Genomic DNA, 12,965 nt, shown 5'->3' with positions numbered 1-12,965 from the left:
AAGCAGTTGAAATAACTTGAAATGCCCTATCCTCTTGATGCATTCTGAACTTACAGAAGCTTCTAATGAATATGCCGCTCAAGGCTGGGAGCATTATGAATATTTCAGTAGAGCTGAAGCTGTCAAAATATAGAAGGAAATGCCTGTTGGATATGTAGAATAAATGAATGGAACTATGACAATTGAAAATTATAATACATCGTTCTAAACAGTTTTATTCTGTTTCAGAGAACACACTGAGAAATGGAAATGACAGAAATGTAATAAGTTGGGCAAGTAATGGTGAATTAAATTCAGGAAATAAATTCAATAGCATAGTGAAGAGAGATATAATTAAACTGAAAAGATAATTACTCAATACCCATTATTATATCATAAATTATGATCTGGTAGAAAGAAATGTAGGCCCATTTTTGAATTTCACATTTTGTTGAAAATTTTACCTTATAGCTTAGTAGAAAAGAGAAGAAAACTTAAGAATTGTATGTGATGAAATGTCTCACAGATAGCCATTTACTTTTGCATCCAAAATTTATTCGTCATCTATTATGAGTCAGCCAGTAAGGAATTCCTGTATACTTATTAGCATTAGGGATGTGCAGATATATAAGACAGGAGAATGTAAGAACAAATATTGGATCTGAAGGATAGGTAAATCAATAGTTAAGTATTTCCTATGAGATGAATTCTATGCAATGTTAAATTTACATGACTAAGAAGACATGCTGCCAGGGCCTAAGCAAGCCTGAGATCATAGGGTTTCCTGAAATGAGTTTTAAGCAAAATAAAGATCATGTGCATAAGAGCACAGCAGGGGAGTAGGCAATGGAGGGGGAGAATGACAAGGAGGGGGAGGGAAAGAGGAGGCAGGGAGAAGGATGAAGGGGGGGAGGGAAGGAGAGGGCAGAGGAAGGGGTAGGAGGAAGCCAATGCAGAAGCTTCCAATTGCAAATATATTGTGATTACACTAAGGACTGACAAAAAATACCTATTTGTTTTTTCTCTGACTTCCACCTTGTTACTTATATGCCTCTAAGTATCCTGTATCCTTATCTGAAATGACTTGTAGGTAAATTCGTCATTTAACCTTTCCCCTATGTAAAATTCTGATTATTTATGAGTTCATTGGTTTCAGAATATTTTCTTGAAATTCTTCTATGACCACTCGATACTATATATAAAAAACTAAAATCCATAAAGTACCATTAATAAATTTTTATCTTAGCAGTGAATAAATCAACAAAATGTGTTAAAGCCAATGAAAGCAACTGTAGTTGCTTCCTGATATCTTCACCCAGTCCAGCAGCTACTGCTTGAGCATGCCCACAGAAACAGAGTCCTCCAAATCTTTAATAAACCCTCTCTCTTATTACCTGTCTTGCTGACCAAATATGACCTAATCTACAACCATATTACTAATTTCATTAAGTAAGTAATATGGCAAACTAACTCATATTTTACAGTTACACATATCTGTTATCCTAAATTGAGTCCCTGCCCTAATTGTAGTGTGAAAGAGGTTCCTGAAAGAGCTCATGACTAAATCCAGGTGAAGTATTACTTATGGTAGACTCAATCACAGTCTTGGGGACAGAAAAGACTTAAAAGTCCAGATCTTTCATCAACTTCCAATAGGCACAACATGAAAACACATTCCTGACCTAAATAGGCACTTCCTGCTGTTTTTAATGTACACACATAACTGTAGGTTTAATATTAAGCACAGGATAGGTTAAAAAAATAATTAGGAGATGTGATTTATGCTATTTCTCCTTATTTGATTTATACCTTTAAGTTACATGAAATCTCAGTTTCTCTCTTCATTCTTTTATAATAAAAAATATTTGTTATTTATTCAAATAAAAATACATTTGAAGAGTGCACATAAACTCAACAAAAAAAATGGAAAGTACATATTTAAAACTTTAGATACTAGCTTAATAAAATGTATTCCATAGTTCCCCAAAAGAGATGATATACTGGAGAAGCGATTGAGCTGCTTTTGTGTATTTTTATCCATCAATTCTTTTCGAAAGAAGTGTATTGAGGTTCCTTAGCCAAGGTGATGGCAGTGAAAACTGCCAGATGTTGTCACCAGGAGAGTACTGAATGATACTAGAGGACTAGAATAATAAATGTAATAAAAAATAAACACCCGGTGGTCTTTCTTCAAGGTAATGAGACTTAGAAGTCCTTGCCTCACATAGTTGAAAAATCAAATCAAAGAGACACATCTCTGCATGTTTTCAAGCTACAGCGAAAGGGCTTACCAAGCCTCTGTTCCTTTTCAGCTTAGACATTATTGCTAGAAACTAAAACATACGAAATATATAATGTTGGACCCTTGAACAGGGAAACCAATGGAATTTATGTCTCTCTTGTGGGACTAAGGTTACAGGTGTCAGGCAGAACCATGGTGTATTTACTTTTAAAAGCTGAAATGAAAATAAAAGAAACATACTCAGTTTCACTCATCAAACATGTATGGATGAAGCAGATGTACATACAAATTTCTCTTATGACTGACAGTTAGTAGCTTTCAAGGTACACACCTCTTCCTCTTTCTACTATGTACCAGAGGATTTAAATATGTCCCAGATATTTTCTGTCAGTCTAGCGGGAAGCTAAAACTCGTCCCTTATGAGAAGACTCAATCCAAGCACATCATTTCTTCGCCATTATCTCTCTAAGCCACTGCTCCCTGGTTTTCCTGCTCAGCAATTTGCTCCCTCTTTGTAACTTTTTTGTCGCTGAGCATCTTCTCTGTGCTTTTTTCAAAAGTTGCCCTTGTGTAAATAAGATGGATTACATGCCCTCTTGCTGCAATTGTTGTGTTACCCGTGAAGCATCCACACTAGCACCCTCATAATGGGATCCCCCCTTTAAAACAGCTTGCTCCATATGGGTATTTTTGTAATAAAGGAAATATTTAATTTTGAGATGTAACTGCAATAGCTGCTGTGTTCTTTCACGCTTTGCCTGACCCACTACACAGTCATGGGACCATGATTTAGAGTTGCTTTAAGTCAGCCTACTACTCAGGAAAGATGCTTGATAAGCACCTGACTAGAGGTAGTGAGACATAAAAATTTAAAGCTAAGCTAGAGATTTCTGTGTCTATCTGCTAAGCCAGCTAGTGTAGTCTCTCCTGGCATCTAAAGATGGCGTTATCCCCCTAGCACACAGTTGATGTAGTTCATTGACTTGTAGATACATCCCAGTGGTTGTTAAATGATTTGATTCTCCCTCTAGTGTATTCTCAGGCCTGCCTAAAAATTATTTCAACTGCCTATGTAATATGAGCTGAGTAATTTGTCTACCATTGTATGAAAAATTCTGTTGTGGCTGTCTATCAACAGTCACTGTGTACCAATTTTTTTCTCTGTCCGTGCTTCAAAATTAGAATAATATTGTTGTTTTGGGAAATAAAAAGCTTTTTTTCTAGTAGTTTAGATCTAGCATTTACCTTTGTGACCTTGGAAAAAAACTGGTAGCAGGGACATTTTTATGCATGAAATAATATAGGCAGTATCTACAGGAAATCAGTAAATAGTTTGTAAACTATAAATTTATATACACAAAACTTTATCTGAGATAAAAAACATGTACAAAATAGCAATTTCTTATTTTAAGAACTCCAAATGTTATCAGTATTATTTTTATGTTTAGAACCATTAATCAAATAATAATAGAAATACTTTATTTCCTCGTATTACTCTTTTATCTGATAAATATGACCAAGAGATATTTAAAATACATTTAGAGAAGGGTCAGAAGTTCTGGTATGTTATTGTATAGTATGGTAAAAACATATAACCATAACCTTTCAGAAAAGTAGCAGAAAAGATTTTGAGTTTAACCATAAAGAAATAATACATATATAAGTACATATATATATTCAATGAACTTGAAGTCTAAACAACTTACAATGTATACATATGTTAAATATCATTACTCTCATTAATGTGTATACTTTCTGCTTCTGTTCCAATTGAATTAACATTTTAAAACTGAAAACATGAATGGGAAAAGAGAGACAAACAGTTTAATAATGTTATGTATAAACACTGTCGGTTTCTCAGGAAAATGGGAATCAGTGTACTTCAAGGTCCAGTGGAGAGGCTACCTTAAATGCCCTTCTCCTATAATGAGATTGATGAATACTTTAAATGCCATCCTAGAGCCTTCATCCAGTAGCTGACAGACGCAGAAGCAGACATTCACAGCTAAACACTGAGCCAAACTCCTGGAATCCAGTTGTAGAGAGGGAGGAGGAATGAGTAAAGGGGTCAAGTTCATGCTAGAGAAACTCAGAAAAAACTGACTTGATCAAATGAGAGCACATAGACTCTAGTTGTAAAGCTGGGGAATCAGCATTGGACTGAACCAAGTCCTCTGAATGTGGGTGCCAGTTAGGAGGCCAGAGCAGTTTATGGGACCTCTGATAGTGGAACCAGTATTTATCACTAGTGCACAAACTGGTTTTGGGAGCCCATTCCTCATGGAGCATTACTCTCTCAGCCCAGATTCAGGGAGAAGGGCCCTCCACAAATGATGTGATGATTCCCCATGCAAGGCCTCACCATCCCTGAGGAGTGGATGGGGGTGGGTGGGATGGGAAGTCAGTAGGGGGCATAGGAGGATGGGAGGGAGAGGTAACTGGGGATTGATATGTAAAATAAGATTGTTTCTAAATTAAATACATGAATGAATAGATCTAGCAATTCTACTCTTAGGCATACACCCAAAGGATGCACATTCTTACCACAAGGACATCTGTTCAACTATGTTCATAGCAGCATTATTTGTAACAACCACAACCTGGAAGCAACCTAGATGCCCCTTAACTGAAGAATGGAATCAGGAAGTTTGGTGTATTAACACAGTGGAGTACTACTCAGTGGTAAAAAGTAATGACATACATGGACCCCTGAGAAGGAGAAAGGGACAAGATCTCCTGAGTAAATTGGAAGCATGGGGGTGGGGGTGGCAGGGGAAGGGGGTTAGGAGAAAGGGAAGAGGAGAAGTGGAGGGGAGAGAAGAACATGAAGGAGCAGGAAGGTCGAGTTGGGGGTTTATTCTAATTTGAAACAAGCTTGTTTTACAATCCCAGTTCCCTATCCCTACCCTCCTCTCCTCCCTCCCTCAACCCCCTATTGTATCCCCCTTCTGCTCCCCAGTGAAGGTGAGGTCTTCTATGGGGAAGTCTGTCACATCATTTGGAGCAGACCCTAGGCCCTCCCCCCATGTATCTAGGTTGAGGGAGTATCCTTCTATGTGGAATGGACTCCCAAAGTCCATTTGTATCCACTACCAGAGGCCCCATAGACTGTCCTGGCCTTCTGACACCCACATTCAGGGGCCTAGGTTGGTCCTATGTTAGTTCCTAGCTACCAGTCTGGGGTCCATGAGCTCCCCCTTGCTCGGTTCTGCTGCCTCTGGATTTCTGTAGCCTGGTCTTCTCCTCCCTCTCTGCATCTGGATTCCAGTTCAGCTCAGTGTTTAGCTGTGGGTGTCTGCTTCTGTTTCTATCAGCTACTAGATGATGGCTCTATGATGGTGGATAAGTTAGTCAATAATGACGAAGAGGCCGTGGATTTGAAAAAGAATGAAGAGGGAAATATGGCTGCATTTATGGTGAGAGAAGGGAAGGAGCAAGGATGCTATAATCTAAAATAAACAATTTTTCAAACTGTGTATTTTTAAATGACAAGTGATGGGAACATAACCAAGTATGTCACTCTTCAAAATGTCTTCAACTTTTAAGAAGCATTTAGAATTCAATGATAAAGTTATCTTTTACAGACTGATGTTGCATGGGATGGTTGCCAGAAAGTAGAACAGGAAAAATGAATTTATAACAAAATCACCCAAAAAATAGTCAATCAACCTTGAAATTGAATCTCAATGCAAAATGCTCTATAAACAAAATTTAAGTACCAGTGCTGGCTCCTTCCTATCAAACAAGATCTGTCTAAAAAGCTCTGAATGAAGTAAAATTTCCAAATTTCTATTCTTGAATACTTCCAAACAATCACATTGCAATGGTCATTGGTCCACTTTGCTTAGATTATAATTAATATCATTGATATAATAAGCATTTGTAGTGCTTACAGTGACAAGAGAACCGAGTCTATATTATCAGGACTCTTGTTTTAGAAAAATAACTTTGTATCATTTATTATACATAAATCATATAGATATAGATGTGTGTGTGTGTGTGTGTGTGTGTGTGTGTGTGTGTGTGTGTGTGAATCTTTCAGGGATAGTAGCACATTATTTGAATAAACTTAGGTCATCCTTTAAAATATCTTGTGTTCCCTTTTGAATCTCATAATTGAATAGCACATTGTATTTGGGAAAAAATATAAATCAAGCATTCCTCTGAGGGCTAAATTCCAAAACAAATAAGCTTTATTCAGGGATGTTTCAAAAACTGAGACACCAGCAAGTATCTTCAGAATACCTATTCAGTGCGTCACTTCCTAAAGTCTGGGAAGAATTTAGTGAGTTGGGGCTCAGAGTCATAATACTTAACAATCATAAAACAAAATGAAAAGCTTCTTGTAAGCCCTCAGTTGCTTCAAGGATGCAAAAATCAATGAAGCTTATGGCTTTCTTGAGGGAAATGAGACTAACTAGGTATTTCATATGATCAGAATTCTTAAAAACAAAATAGGTAGTTATGCATGCAGCTGTATTACACACATGTATTTATTTTATAACCTAAATAAATTATATGGTGTAAACTTCATTTAATCAATGATTTTTTTTTCTCTTACCATAGAGTCTTTCTTTAAAGCAACTTATGAAATAAAAAGAAGGGTTACTTTGTCTCATTTATTGTAATTTTGGAGCACTTAGCACTTGTCACATGCCAATGAGAGTACATTTTGGATTGTAAAGGGAATCATTACATATTATTTGACAATTTTTATCATAAATGTGCATTTCACTCACAGTGCATACAGAAAGTGAATCAACAAAAGTATGTGTGTGCTTACATATCTATGTATCTATGTATCTATCTATGTATCTATCTATGTATCTATCTATGTATCTATCTATGTATCTATCTATGTGTCTATCTATGTATCTATCTATCTATCTATCTATCTATCTATCTATCTATCTATCTATGTATTCACATAATTTGGGAAAATTGTAAGTCCTAAATTTCTATGGGAATGCAGAAGGCTGGAAACCATGGTTGGTGCCGATATTTCAAAGCTGAAGCAGAATTTCTCCTTCAGGAAAATTGTCTGCATTGTTAAGTCTCTTCAGCTGATGAGAGCTTTATTGAATGCATCTTGCTCACAGAGAGATGATGATAAGGACATGTATAAAATACTTTCCCAAGACCCAACAGACTACTGGGTTTTTTTTTGTTGTTGTTGTTTGCTTGTTTGTTTTGTTTTGTTTAAAGGCAGTATCACCTACTCAAGTTAATTCCACCTAATATATCATAATAGCTCAAATTTAAGATGTGGGTGTTCTTGTCACATTTCCTGGACCTGGACTTTATGTTACTCACCTTGTTCTGGTAGTCTTCCCTCTCTGCTTCTCCACCTTGCCTTGAAAGTCATGGTTAGACCAAGATAAGCTGCACAAACACGAAGGTCAAATGGGAATTTTTTGATGTATGACGAAGAGCTCAGGCAAGTACTTATGCAGAGTCCCAGTCCAGTAAACTTAGTTACTTTAATTAGCAACATATCCATACTTTGAAACAGGAAAAAACAAAAAAACAAAAAAAAAAAAAAAACAAAAAACAAAAGGCAAACAAACAAACAAAAGAACCCAACAAAACAATGCTCTAACAGAATTCACTATGCAGCATCTTTTTATAACCATTGGTTTTGGCCTTCAAAAATATTACTGTAGTTTCCTTCTCTTGTGTCTTGTTCACTTCTATTGGTTTGCTTTGTCCAACATGAATGTGATGATTTTTGCTTTATGTTATTAGATTTTATTTAGTTAAAAATAGATTCTCTTTGAAAATCTAAAAGGAGAAAGTAAAAGGGAGAAATAAAAGTATGTAATTTAATTTTCTTCTCTAAATGTGTAGGTTATCTATGATTTACTTTTGCTGCCTATTTGAATCCACAGATTATTTAACTACATAGTTTAATTTTCATTGTTCACTCATATTCTTTTTCTGGCATTAAAAATAATTTTTAAATGAAAACAGGGATACATATAAACAGATTTAATATATGCTTTTAACCAAGTATTTTTTTTTCTTATTTCAAAAGTACTTTTAAGCTGAGGTGTTGCTTGTTGTTTGTGCAATTAGTGAGGTAATTGGGTTGTTTCAGCTGTAAAGCCCTGGGTTATAACTGTAATTTATTATTTACATGAGAACAATAACAAAATATTAAAAAAAAAGAGTTTGTACTTGAGCCATATGTTTATGTCTAAAAGCCAGATGTTAGCCATGTCAGAAGCATATTTATTTTACTGGGATTAATATTTGCAATGATCCAATTTACAAAACTGCAGTTAATGAATGAGAAGAATGATTGAAAAAGAAAGTACAAGGAACTTTTTAACTAAAACTAAAAGTACTCATGAGCCATGATTATCGAAAAACATACTTTAGAACTTTGACAATAATTATCTAGGATTATGATAAAAATGGAAATTCATGTAGGCAACCAATCTTTGTGAGCTACAATAGTTATAATAATGAACATTCCACCTGAATGGAAAATATTCATATAAATATTGATAAATATAATATATAACTTAAAATGTGTTGATTCGAACTTTTCATGAGAAGTATTTTGCATGTCTTACCACTGAAATAGAGGTTCAAAGAGCATATTACCTCAGGAAAGTGCATGAGACTTCTTACAGCAAGGGAAGAAAATGGTTTAAAATTTACATTCATAAAACATGGTGTCTACAAAATTTACCCACTACCACATTATTGACCTGTCTTCAGTTTTAGCTGGAGATGGAGATCTATTCAAAACCTACTGCTCATATGTTAATGTATCTCCTCGGGTAACTAATCTTTCCTTTGAAGTCTAAGATGTATCAATCTAAAATTTGAAATTCAGACTCCATGAGAGTTTCACTAGATCATGTCCATTGAGTGCTTAAAAAAAAAAAAAAAAAAGTAACTTATCACATCAAACAACTTTTTAACTCCTAAAGACAACTACTGGGAAAATAAGTTATATCCTATGCAATTTTTACTTGAATTTAAGGATTTATTTATTGACTATTCATCATCAAGTTTTAAATATCATTAAGACTGACCTTTGAACATGAACTGAGTCTAATTTTCTACCCATCCTGACAACTTCACCAGTATAATGTAAACACCATTCATGTGATACTGGTTTGCTATTGTAATTGAGGTTCATGCAGATCTAAATTCTATGGCAATTTTAAAATTCTACTTTGGAACTGTGCGCTGGTGGCACACACCTTTAATCCCAGCACTCCAGAGGCAGAAGCAGGTAGATCTCTATGAGTTCAAGACCAGCCTGGTATTAAGAGCTAGTTCCAGAACAGGCTTCAAAGCAATACTGAGAAACCCTGTTTGAAAAACCAAAAAAAAAAAAGAAAGAAACAAAGAAAGAAAGGATTCTACTACTTTGGTATTCTCCAAACCATGTCCTCACAAGTCACATAAATGATAATATTTTACTTGCCTCAACTAAATACAGCCTTCTCCCATTAAAAAGAAAAAATGCCATATACCACTGCAGCGAGGAAATTTCACCTCTGCTCCTATTTCTCTAAATTTCATGTCCTAGTCTCACCCGAGTCTTTGTAACCACCTGTTGTGACTGCCCCCCTCCCCTTTCTGCCTCCTTCTCAGGAGGATCAAGTACATCTTTTCCTCCAAACTTCCTCTCCACTCATTCTATTTTTCTATCCCCCAGTCTAGCAGGCTTTCCCTGGGAACCTGCCAGCCAAGCATGACAGAGAAACAAGTAGGCCTGCTAAACAAGTAGGCAAGTTTTAATCCCCTCTCCTCCATAGCCAATGTCCTCACTCTCAGGCCTGCCTCTGTATCAAATACTTATTGTAGCATCTCCTCACTGTCTGACTCCATTCCCAGGGGATCAAACTGATCCTGATGGAAATCCAGTGTTTTCTCACCTGTGAAGCTGTTCTGCCATAAGCCCTAGCCCATCCCCATTCCCTGTGGCTTCCAATCCCTAGGAACACTTTTTATTATCATCTTCAGTGGCCTCACCTATCAGGATCTCAGACTAACTTCCTACCATTCAGCAAACAGCTACCACATTCTCCTAAGAACAAAACTGAGCATCAAAACCAAGGGACCTGAGAGTGGAAATAGGATCAATAAAGAAAATCTGAGCTGAGAGGCATGTGGAAATGAAAAGTGGAGTGAGTCTTCAGGAACTTCAATGGAAAGCCTCACCAACAGAATACAAGAGATGGAAGATAGAATCTTAAGCCTTAAAGATTCAAAAAACAAACAAACAAACATGTTCCATCAGTCAAAAAAGAAAAAAAAATGTTAAATGTAAAATTCCCCTGACACTAGGAAAAGAACAAACCTATGGATAATAGGAATATAGGAAGGAGAATTCTAGTTCAAAAGCTCAGAAAAAAATTCAATAAAATCATAGATGAAAATTTCTGTGACCTAAGAAGGGGATGTATATAAAAGTACACAGAATACTTAATAGACTGCACCAGAAAGGAAAGTCCCCTTGGCACAAAAAAAAAATCAAAATGCTGAGTATAGAGAAAAAGAAATATGTTTATTGACTCAATGTAGGAAGTATTTGAAGTCAGTTCTATAGACTTGCAAAGGATCATGATGCAGGGTGTCTCAGTAATATTTAATTTTGAGTACCCAATTTCTTAATTAACTTGGTATCCATGTAGAAAAGTTTAGAAATTAAATGGTTTCATTACACATGTAAGCATTCACTCTTTTTGCTTACAGCCATTCCTTAAACTAGGGTGGGTGTTAATAGAGTTGTACAGTGTGCATATTTACATGGCTGTGAGACAAATGACAAACAACACTGAGAATCCTAGTATATTGATGGAGTAAAACAGATTTTGTTAGCAATCATTGAATTTGAGCCATGACTTTGTTCTTCTTGTCTCTACTCCTAGCAGAGATGGCATTAGAGATGTCTACTACCACACCAGGCTTTTATTGCTGGGGATCCAAATGCAGTCCCCTCTTGGGATTTTGGCAAGCCCTTTAAAAGTTGAAGCATCTATGAGTACTAGCCACTTTAGAAAACATTTCACTTTTCATTGTGATAACTTTAAAAATAAACCATAGGAGCTGGAGAGATTTCTCAGTTGTTAGGAGCACTTGAGAGTACTTACGTTTGGTTCCCAGAAGTACAAGGGGTAGGCGTTCACAATTGTCTGTATGGCAGATTCCACAGAACCCATGTCCTCTTCTGCCTTCTCTTGGCATGTACATGAACATAATTCACAAAACTCATGCAGTCACATACACATGTATGCAAGCATTAAAAAATAGTCACACACACAAATGTTACAAACTAAGGTAGTTAGTATGCTAGTCCCATAATGGCACTGAAATGATAACTTCATTTAGTTGGTTCTTTTCCCTTTCTTTTTGGAGGAAAAAACATCTGCTTTGTGGTTTAGACCCCTCTGTGATGTTACCCAGCTGTGTCAGTTTCTGAATACTTACCCTGGGAAATACTTCCCTATGCAGTTGATTTCAAGAGACAGGGAAGTCCTTTAGCCTAGGTTTCTCCTATGAGGTGCCAATCCTATTAGTATACAATTATGGCTGTTTATGATACAATACTGCTGTGAAAATAGTCCTGTCAAAAAGACAATCCACTATCTTCAGTCAGGTTTTTGTAACATGAACAGAGTAAAGCCAGATTATTTGCCAAATATCAATAATTACCTCTTAGGTCAAAATGTAATTAATTGACCAAATAGCAATAATCTTTTAATAGAACAGAGTTCCTGTTCTTCTCCATAACCACAGGGACCCACTTCTATAGTCTACATTTCTCTCAGTGTGGTTATCTTCCAAAATCCTACCATATTGGCCAATAGGTCTTGCTTCCAGCATTCAGTAGCTTTTCTAGTCCAAACAGCCAAAATCTTTCACATTCTAGTCACAAAATAGTACCAATGGCTTATGGACCCCATGCTCAGTGTTATTACAGCTATGACTCCATTTCTCAGGACCAAACTCTGTCTTAATCTATTTCTGATGCTGTTATGTGAAACTGAGACAAAAGCTACTAAAGGGAGAAAAGGGGTTCATAGATCAATCGCAGTCTATCACAGTGGGGATGCTTCAAGGCATCCGGGACATGAAAAGCTGGTCACATCATATCTACATTAGAAAGCAGAGAATGGGTGCTGAGGTTCAGCCTACTCTCTCCTTTTATCAATCTAACACTCTAAGATGCATAGATGATGTGACCCTCCTTCATGATGGTTCTCTCCACATCAGTTTACCCAACTGAGGTAAGCTCTCTAAGGCATGGCAAGAAGCTTATCTTCTAGGTAAGTCTAGATGTTCCCAAATTGACAATTAACATTAACTACCAGATAACCCATGACTTTATTTCTTAATACATCTAGTGTGATTAAATAATTTTAGCATGTTTTCAGTTTTAAATATACTTCTGGTTGATTAATTTCAGCAATTAAGACATTCTGTAATTTCGTCCTTAAATTTCAGTGATTTCTTTCTTTTTTGAATAAGGATGAATAGTTCCATCCACAACATAGCCTGGTGATTCAATTAAAAATCTTACTGTTTTGGTAAGCAGATTAGTCTCTTGTACCTTTGTGTCTAAACAAGCAAAGCTCTTTTCATGCTACCGTGTGTGTGTGTGTGTGTGTGTGTGTGTGTGTGTGTGTGTGTGTGTTTTGTGTTTTGGGAGGATACTTTTCTAAAAATATACAAGTGCTCTCAGCAACAGAATTTTAGTTGAATCTCTAATTGTGTTGCA

This window comes from Phodopus roborovskii, unplaced genomic scaffold, assembly GCF_943737965.1.
Source record: "Phodopus roborovskii unplaced genomic scaffold, PHOROB, whole genome shotgun sequence".
Lineage (NCBI taxonomy): Eukaryota > Metazoa > Chordata > Mammalia > Rodentia > Cricetidae > Phodopus > Phodopus roborovskii.
This window is presented reverse-complemented; position numbering follows the sequence as displayed.